At 56.9% G+C, this 10,000-nt stretch overlaps 2 non-coding genes and 1 pseudogene across 2 annotated transcripts; all 3 read left to right on the forward strand.

Annotated features, from left to right (window-relative positions):
- Positions 1-3,451: 3,451 nt before the first annotated feature.
- Positions 3,452-5,361, forward strand: LOC124573688. Its single transcript, XR_006972066.1, has one exon. It is a non-coding gene; the product is annotated as a small subunit ribosomal RNA (ribosomal RNA).
- A 351-nt stretch (positions 5,362-5,712) lies between these two features.
- Positions 5,713-5,867, forward strand: LOC124573631. Its single transcript, XR_006972026.1, has one exon. It is a non-coding gene; the product is annotated as a 5.8S ribosomal RNA (ribosomal RNA).
- Positions 5,868-6,055: 188 nt separating this feature from the next.
- Positions 6,056-10,000, forward strand: part of LOC124573651 — a 7,907-nt pseudogene continuing 3,962 nt past the window's right edge.

The following is a 10,000-nucleotide window of genomic DNA, read 5'->3' on the forward strand; positions in this document are numbered from 1 at the left end:
GTGCATCCTGACGTGGCAAATCAGATGATGCCGCAGGCATCCACTTACTATAATCACAATCAACAAACCGGCCGCCCCGCCCCGCCCCCCATTAAACCTTTCCTTACAACAATGTGTACCTTAACCTAACCTATATCGTACCGTAACCTAACCTATATCGTACCGTAACCTAACCTATGTCGTACCGTAACCTAACCTATGTCGTACCGTAACCTAACCTATGTCGTACCGTAACCTAACCTATGTCGTACCGTAACCTAACCTATGTCGTACCGTAACCTAACCTATGTCGTACCGTAACCTAACCTATGTCGTACCGTAACCTAACCTATGTCGTACCGTAACCTAACCTATGTCGTACCTTAACCTAACCTATGTCGTACCTTAACCTAACCTATGTCGTACCTTAACCTAACCTATGTCGTACCTTAACCTAACCTATGTCGTACCTTAACCTAACCTATGTCGTACCTTAACCTAACCTATGTCGTACCTTAACCTAACCTATGTCGTACCTTAACCTAACCTATGTCGTACCTTAACCTAACCTATGTCGTACCTTAACCTAACCTATGTCGTACCTTAACCTAACCTATGTCGTACCTTAACCTAACCTATGTCGTACCTTAACCTAACCTATGTCGTACCTTAACCTAACCTATGTCGTACCTTAACCTAACCTATGTCGTACCTTAACCTAACCTATGTCGTACCTTAACCTAACCTATGTCGTACCTTAACCTAACCTATGTCGTACCTTAACCTAACCTATGTCGTACCTTAACCTAACCTATGTCGTACCTTAACCTAACCTGTATTGCGCCTTAACCTAACCTGTATTGCGCCTTAACCTAACCTGTATTGCGCCTTAACGTAACCTGTATTGCGCCTTAACGTAACCTGTATTGCGCCTTAACGTAACCTGTATTGCGCCTTAACGTAACCTGTATTGCGCCTTAACGTAACCTGTATTGCGCCTTAACGTAACCTGTATTGCGCCTTAACGTAACCTGTATTGCGCCTTAACGTAACCTGTATTGCGCCTTAACGTAACCTGTATTGCGCCTTAACGTAACCTGTATTGCGCCTTAACGTAACCTGTATTGCGCCTTAACGTAACCTGTATTGCGCCTTAACGTAACCTGTATTGCGCCTTAACGTAACCTGTATTGCGCCTTAACGTAACCTGTATTGCGCCTTAACGTAACCTGCATTGCGCCTTAACGTAACCTGTATTGCGCCTTAACGTAACCTGTATTGCGCCTTAACGTAACCTGTATTGCGCCTTAACGTAACCTGTATTGCGCCTTAACGTAACCTGTATTGCGCCTTAACGTAACCTGTATTGCGCCTTAACGTAACCGATATTGCGCCTTAACGTAACCTATATTGCGCCGTAACGTAACCTATATTGCGCCGTAACGTAACCCACATTGCCCCTTAACGTAACCCACATTGCCCCTTAACGTAACCCACATTGCCCCTTAACGTAACCCAACACACGTTGGGCCTTAACCCAACACACGTTGGGCCTTAACCCAACACACGTTGGGCCTTAACCCAACACACGTTGGGCCTTAACCCAACACACGTTGGGCCTTAACCCAACACACGTTGGGCCTTAACCCAACACACGTTGGGCCTTAACCCAACACACGTTGGGCCTTAACCCAACACACGTTGGGCCTTAACCCAACACACGTTGGGCCTTAACCCAACACACGTTGGGCCTTAACCTGCTCTGTAATTGTCATACGACGCGTTAAATTAGTGTAGTGTTGCCTAACTGCAACCCCCGCAATATAGTTTGCTACTCGCACTGCCCGGTCCCCAGTGTATCGCTTCATGTTAAACACCTTGCAGCTATACACTGTAATGTGGATGGCAGCAGGACGTACATGCTCAATGCCCTTTGCAGTTGTTCATTGGCATTTGCAGTTGTTCATTGGCATTCGCATGTGCGAAGCACTTAGCCTACGCTGTGGTACGGCCTGTGTCAACTGTCCGCTGATGTTGTACGTCCAAATCACACACTGTACTGCACATTGGTCCTCATGTACTGAATGATACATCGTGGTACATGTGACCGTACAACGACTGCGCCAACAACGGCGAACCATGCGGTCCAAATGTTGTGCACTCAGCTACGTGTCGTCTCCCTATAAGAGCTGGATTGCAGTGTGGTATGCCCTGGATGGCGATCAGCATGAGCCGTCTGTTGATGTAGTGGCGCGTGTTGTCAGACGTAGTCGTCTCTTCTCACACACCGTGATAGCATGGTGCACTGCGTTCCACATCTGCGACATGCGACAGAGGCCGGTTGACAGTCGTTCGCGCAATGGACATCGCATACGTACGGGGGCCACCTTCCACGTGTTCGCGAAGCGTGCACATGTTGTTGCGTGTATGTGGGCAGACATAGTGTGTCGTGACACCTGACACAGGCATGCAACAATCGTTGAATTTGCAAATGGCGATGGACGCCTACGTTTGCTGGTGACGTTATGCAAATGAACAACTGGTAAACCGTTGTGGTGCGGTTGTTCTCGCTAGAGGTGAATCAGTGATGGCGACGATCGGTTGAGCTACCAACCGGTTGTTCCAGCGATACCCACCATGCCCACGAACGTGAATGGCATCTGGGTGTGAAGCGATACGCGGCGGTGGCTGGGTGGGACCGTCCCCGGCCGGTGAGGGGGGGCCTCCCGGCGTGCTGGCCGCGCGGTGCGTGGGCGCACGCGCTACAGCCGGCTGGTGGGGGCGGCCAGTGGCAGGCGCGCCGGCCGACGGAGGCGGCAGGCGGCGCAGCTGCGCGCCGGCGCACCCTGCACGCGGCGCCGTGCGGCCAAAGTAGGTCCTCGCGGGCCCGGTGCGAAGCGCGGTGGACATCTGCAGTGTGCTGGTCCGATTGAGGACTGTGTGCGCTGAGGATGCGCCGCCGCCCGGCGCTCGGCGCCGCGACGCCGTCTGCTGCTCGGTCGCCTCTGCGGTTCTCGCAGGTGGTTTGTATCGCAGCTGTGCGGACGTGTTGGCGCGTGCGCTGTGCTGGGAGAGTTCGCTTCGGCACCCAAGTGGGGCTTTTGTCCTTCTGTGGCGCTGGCGTTGGAGCTGCCGGTCACCGTAGGTGGCGCGTGTTGTCTCCCGCCGGCAATGCCACGACAGCACGCTCCCGGGCCTCTGTCGGCAGCGGCAAGCTCAGTTGGGAGCACGGGTGGTCGCACCTAAAGCGTCTACTCGCCAAACTCCGGGCGATTGCGCCTCTCTCGAACCCGACCAAGTACTTAGGACGGCGCTGGGCGCCGCCGGGACCTGAGAGGGTTTCGAGGTGTATTGTGCAGGGGAGCTCAGCCTCCTCCTGTTTGCAGAATAATTGAGCGGACGCTTGCGTGTTCGCGCGGGCCCCCGGGACACACTCCCGGGCGGCCGGCTGCTCAGCTCTAGTTGACGCAGCTCCCTGGTTGATCCTGCCAGTAGTCATATGCTTGTCTCAAAGATTAAGCCATGCATGTCTCAGTACAAGCCGCATTAAGGTGAAACCGCGAATGGCTCATTAAATCAGTTATGGTTCCTTAGATCGTACCCACGTTACTTGGATAACTGTGGTAATTCTAGAGCTAATACATGCAAACAGAGTCCCGACCAGAGATGGAAGGGACGCTTTTATTAGATCAAAACCAATCGGTCGGCTCGTCCGGTCCGTTTGCCTTGGTGACTCTGAATAACTTTGGGCTGATCGCACGGTCCTCGTACCGGCGACGCATCTTTCAAATGTCTGCCTTATCAACTGTCGATGGTAGGTTCTGCGCCTACCATGGTTGTAACGGGTAACGGGGAATCAGGGTTCGATTCCGGAGAGGGAGCCTGAGAAACGGCTACCACATCCAAGGAAGGCAGCAGGCGCGCAAATTACCCACTCCCGGCACGGGGAGGTAGTGACGAAAAATAACGATACGGGACTCATCCGAGGCCCCGTAATCGGAATGAGTACACTTTAAATCCTTTAACGAGTATCTATTGGAGGGCAAGTCTGGTGCCAGCAGCCGCGGTAATTCCAGCTCCAATAGCGTATATTAAAGTTGTTGCGGTTAAAAAGCTCGTAGTTGGATTTGTGTCCCACGCTGTTGGTTCACCGCCCGTCGGTGTTTAACTGGCATGTATCGTGGGACGTCCTGCCGGTGGGGCGAGCCGAAGGCGTGCGACGCGCCTCGTGCGTGCTCGTGCGTCCCGAGGCGGACCCCGTTGCAATCCTACCAGGGTGCTCTTGAGTGAGTGTCTCGGTGGGCCGGCACGTTTACTTTGAACAAATTAGAGTGCTTAAAGCAGGCAAGCCCGCCTGAATACTGTGTGCATGGAATAATGGAATAGGACCTCGGTTCTATTTTGTTGGTTTTCGGAACCCGAGGTAATGATTAATAGGGACAGGCGGGGGCATTCGTATTGCGACGTTAGAGGTGAAATTCTTGGATCGTCGCAAGACGAACAGAAGCGAAAGCATTTGCCAAGTATGTTTTCATTAATCAAGAACGAAAGTTAGAGGTTCGAAGGCGATCAGATACCGCCCTAGTTCTAACCATAAACGATGCCAGCCAGCGATCCGCCGCAGTTCCTCCGATGACTCGGCGGGCAGCCTCCGGGAAACCAAAGCTTTTGGGTTCCGGGGGAAGTATGGTTGCAAAGCTGAAACTTAAAGGAATTGACGGAAGGGCACCACCAGGAGTGGAGCCTGCGGCTTAATTTGACTCAACACGGGAAACCTCACCAGGCCCGGACACCGGAAGGATTGACAGATTGATAGCTCTTTCTTGATTCGGTGGGTGGTGGTGCATGGCCGTTCTTAGTTGGTGGAGCGATTTGTCTGGTTAATTCCGATAACGAACGAGACTCTAGCCTGCTAACTAGTCGCGTGACATCCTTCGTGCTGTCAGCGATTACTTTTCTTCTTAGAGGGACAGGCGGCTTCTAGCCGCACGAGATTGAGCAATAACAGGTCTGTGATGCCCTTAGATGTTCTGGGCCGCACGCGCGCTACACTGAAGGAATCAGCGTGTCTTCCTAGGCCGAAAGGTCGGGGTAACCCGCTGAACCTCCTTCGTGCTAGGGATTGGGGCTTGCAATTGTTCCCCATGAACGAGGAATTCCCAGTAAGCGCGAGTCATAAGCTCGCGTTGATTACGTCCCTGCCCTTTGTACACACCGCCCGTCGCTACTACCGATTGAATGATTTAGTGAGGTCTTCGGACTGGTACGCGGCATTGACTCTGTCGTTGCCGATGCTACCGGAAAGATGACCAAACTTGATCATTTAGAGGAAGTAAAAGTCGTAACAAGGTTTCCGTAGGTGAACCTGCGGAAGGATCATTACCGACTAGACTGCATGTCGTTCGATGTGCGTGTCGTGTCGCGCAACACGCTACCTGTACGGCTCGCAGTAGCCGTGCGCCGCGTGCGGAACCACGCGTGCTTCTCAAAACTAACGCCAATGTTGTGTGGTACGAGCGCTGAAGCGCTGGAGCGGCTGGCCTGCGGCACCTGGCGCCTGGCGCCGGTTTTGAATGACTTTCGCCCGACTGCCTGTCCGCTCCGGTGTGGAGCCGTACGACGCCCATCGGCCGTGAGGCCGTTGGACACAGAACGCTTGAACAGGGGCCGCCACACGCCTACGTCCCGCCTATGCAACTGTCTTGAAAGAGACAGTGGAAACTAAGAAAAGATCACCCAGGACGGTGGATCACTCGGCTCGTGGGTCGATGAAGAACGCAGCAAATTGCGCGTCGACATGTGAACTGCAGGACACATGAACATCGACGTTTCGAACGCACATTGCGGTCCATGGATTCCGTTCCCGGGCCACGTCTGGCTGAGGGTCGGCTACGTATACTGAAGCGCGCGGCGTTTGCCCCGCTTCGCAGACCTGGGAGCGTCGCGGCCGCCTGTGGGGCCGGCCGCGCCTCCTGAAACGTGCGATGCGCGCCCGTCGCCTGGCGGTTCGCATACCGGTACTTACTCGGTAGCGTGCACAGCCGGCTGGCGGTGTGGCGTGCGACACCTCGTACAACGACCTCAGAGCAGGCGAGACTACCCGCTGAATTTAAGCATATTACTAAGCGGAGGAAAAGAAACTAACAAGGATTCCCCCAGTAGCGGCGAGCGAACAGGGAAGAGTCCAGCACCGAACCCCGCAGGCTGCCGCCTGTCGTGGCATGTGGTGTTTGGGAGGGTCCACTACCCCGACGCCTCGCGCCGAGCCCAAGTCCAACTTGAATGAGGCCACGGCCCGTAGAGGGTGCCAGGCCCGTAGCGGCCGGTGCGAGCGTCGGCGGGACCTCTCCTTCGAGTCGGGTTGCTTGAGAGTGCAGCTCCAAGTGGGTGGTAAACTCCATCTGAGACTAAATATGACCACGAGACCGATAGCGAACAAGTACCGTGAGGGAAAGTTGAAAAGAACTTTGAAGAGAGAGTTCAAAAGTACGTGAAACCGTTCTGGGGTAAACGTGAGAAGTCCGAAAGGTCGAACGGGTGAGATTCACGCCCATCCGGCCACAGGCCTCCGCCCTCGGCAGATGGGGCCGGCCGCCCGCGCGGAGCAATCCGCGGCGGGGTCGTGTCCGGTTGCCTTTCCACTCGCCGCGGGGTGGGGCCGTTCCGGTGTGCGGTGGGCCGCACTTCTCCCCTAGTAGGACGTCGCGACCCGCTGGGTGCCGGCCTACGGCCCGGGTGCGCAGCCTGTCCTTCCGCGGGCCTCGGTTCGCGTCTGTTGGGCAGAGCCCCGGTGTCCTGGCTGGCTGCCCGGCGGTATATCTGGAGGAGTCGATTCGCCCCTTTGGGCGCTCGGGCTCCCGGCAAGCGCGCGCGGTTCTTCCCGGATGACGGACCTACCTGGCCCGGCCCCGGACCCGCGCCGCTGTTGGCTCGGGATGCTCTCGGGCGGAATAATCGCTCCCGTCAGCGGCGCTTCAGCTTTGGACAATTTCACGACCCGTCTTGAAACACGGACCAAGGAGTCTAACATGTGCGCGAGTCATTGGGCTGTACGAAACCTAAAGGCGTAATGAAAGTGAAGGTCTCGCCTTGCGCGGGCCGAGGGAGGATGGGGCTTCCCCGCCCTTCACGGGGCGGCGGCCTCCGCACTCCCGGGGCGTCTCGTCCTCATTGCGAGGTGAGGCGCACCTAGAGCGTACACGTTGGGACCCGAAAGATGGTGAACTATGCCTGGCCAGGACGAAGTCAGGGGAAACCCTGATGGAGGTCCGTAGCGATTCTGACGTGCAAATCGATCGTCGGAGCTGGGTATAGGGGCGAAAGACTAATCGAACCATCTAGTAGCTGGTTCCCTCCGAAGTTTCCCTCAGGATAGCTGGTGCTCGTACGAGTCTCATCCGGTAAAGCGAATGATTAGAGGCCTTGGGGCCGAAACGACCTCAACCTATTCTCAAACTTTAAATGGGTGAGATCTCCGGCTTGCTTGATATGCTGAAGCCGCGAGCAAACGACTCGGATCGGAGTGCCAAGTGGGCCACTTTTGGTAAGCAGAACTGGCGCTGTGGGATGAACCAAACGCCGAGTTAAGGCGCCCGAATCGACGCTCATGGGAAACCATGAAAGGCGTTGGTTGCTTAAGACAGCAGGACGGTGGCCATGGAAGTCGGAATCCGCTAAGGAGTGTGTAACAACTCACCTGCCGAAGCAACTAGCCCTGAAAATGGATGGCGCTGAAGCGTCGTGCCTATACTCGGCCGTCAGTCTGGCAGTCATGGCCGGTCCTTGCGGCCGGCCGCGAAGCCCTGACGAGTAGGAGGGTCGCGGCGGTGGGCGCAGAAGGGTCTGGGCGTGAGCCTGCCTGGAGCCGCCGTCGGTGCAGATCTTGGTGGTAGTAGCAAATACTCCAGCGAGGCCCTGGAGGGCTGACGCGGAGAAGGGTTTCGTGTGAACAGCCGTTGCACACGAGTCAGTCGATCCTAAGCCCTAGGAGAAATCCGATGTTGATGGGGGCCGTCATAGCATGATGCACTTTGTGCTGGCCCCCGTTGGGCGAAAGGGAATCCGGTTCCTATTCCGGAACCCGGCAGCGGAACCGATACAAGTCGGGCCCCTCTTTTAGAGATGCTCGTCGGGGTAACCCAAAAGGACCCGGAGACGCCGTCGGGAGATCGGGGAAGAGTTTTCTTTTCTGCATGAGCGTTCGAGTTCCCTGGAATCCTCTAGCAGGGAGATAGGGTTTGGAACGCGAAGAGCACCGCAGTTGCGGCGGTGTCCCGATCTTCCCCTCGGACCTTGAAAATCCGGGAGAGGGCCACGTGGAGGTGTCGCGCCGGTTCGTACCCATATCCGCAGCAGGTCTCCAAGGTGAAGAGCCTCTAGTCGATAGAATAATGTAGGTAAGGGAAGTCGGCAAATTGGATCCGTAACTTCGGGATAAGGATTGGCTCTGAGGATCGGGGCGTGTCGGGCTTGGTCGGGAAGTGGGTCAGCGCTAACGTGCCGGGCCTGGGCGAGGTGAGTGCCGTAGGGGTGCCGGTAAGTGCGGGCGTTTAGCGCGGGCGTGGTCTGCTCTCGCCGTTGGTTGGCCTCGTGCTGGCCGGCGGTGCAGGATGCGCGCGCCTGCGCGGCGTTCGCGCCCCGGTGCTTCAACCTGCGTGCAGGATCCGAGCTCGGTCCCGTGCCTTGGCCTCCCACGGATCTTCCTTGCTGCGAGGCCGCGTCCGCCTTAGCGTGCTCCTCCGGGGGCGCGCGGGTGCGCGGATTCTCTTCGGCCGCCATTCAACGATCAACTCAGAACTGGCACGGACTGGGGGAATCCGACTGTCTAATTAAAACAAAGCATTGCGATGGCCCTAGCGGGTGTTGACGCAATGTGATTTCTGCCCAGTGCTCTGAATGTCAACGTGAAGAAATTCAAGCAAGCGCGGGTAAACGGCGGGAGTAACTATGACTCTCGAAGTGCAGTCTTGATGTAGTCGTGCTGCTGCTGCGAGGTGCCTTCCTTGGGTTATAGTTACAGGGAGAGTGATGCGCAATACATGGGCCTAGCCCTCTTAGCCTCTCCTCTCCTGCGGTATTCTCCCCTTCTCGTGGGCCCGCTGATTTTTGCAGAGTGGAAGACCGCACCAGGGGCTTGGGGGGGTTACCAGCCCCCCCTCGCATTATCCCTTTATAGTTGGGGGCAGCCGACAAGAAACAAGAGATGGTGGCCCTTCCGCTGAAGGTGCCACCCCAGCTACCCCAGCACCTATCCGGCCAACCGGCCGTAACGAAAATGCGATAGTTTGTGTAGCTCCCTTTGCTTGCAGTGAGTGCCACCGCACTTTTACCACGAAGAACGGTCTCGGGGTCCATCGCCGCCGCCAACACCCTGCGGCCGCCAACGCTGAGATCGTGACGGAGAGGCATCGCGCGAGGTGGACGGAGGAAGAAGTCCTGTCGCTCGCCAAGGCAGAGGCCGAACTGTTCCTGGAGAGGGACGCCCGGTTCTTCTTTGTAAATCAAGAACTTACCAGGATGTTCCCCGACCGAACGCTTGAGGCAATCAAGTGCCGACGGCGGCAAGCTGCCCACAAGCAGCTTGTCCGCCAATTCATGGAGGCACTTGAGATCGGTCGGGGTGAAGAGCCGGCGTCCCGCCGTGGAGCAGCGAGCTCGCTGCCTGACGCGGGCGAGGCCGCTGCGCCGCCCGTCGACGCAGCCGAGGACTTCGCGGCCGACACCACCGGGCCGCCGCCGGAGGGGCCGACTGACGCCGCCATCTGGGAGCATCTGGCGGGGCTACCTGCTTCCGCCCAGCGTTTCTCTGCCCTGGATCGAGTCATTGGTCTGGGGCGGGGCACGCCGCCCGATGTCATCCTGGGCATGCTCCCGGATGCCCTTGCGTCGGTCGGGTCCAGGGGGGAGAGGTCGATCACCAGGACACAGCGGCCGCGCCAACCATCCAAGCGGCCGCCTGCCGCCCCGCCGCTGCAGAAGCGCAAGCGGCGCCGCTGGGAATACGCGCGGACACAGGACGCCT

The sequence above is a fragment of the Schistocerca americana genome, unplaced genomic scaffold (genome assembly GCF_021461395.2).
Source record: "Schistocerca americana isolate TAMUIC-IGC-003095 unplaced genomic scaffold, iqSchAmer2.1 HiC_scaffold_184, whole genome shotgun sequence".
NCBI lineage: Eukaryota > Metazoa > Arthropoda > Insecta > Orthoptera > Acrididae > Schistocerca > Schistocerca americana.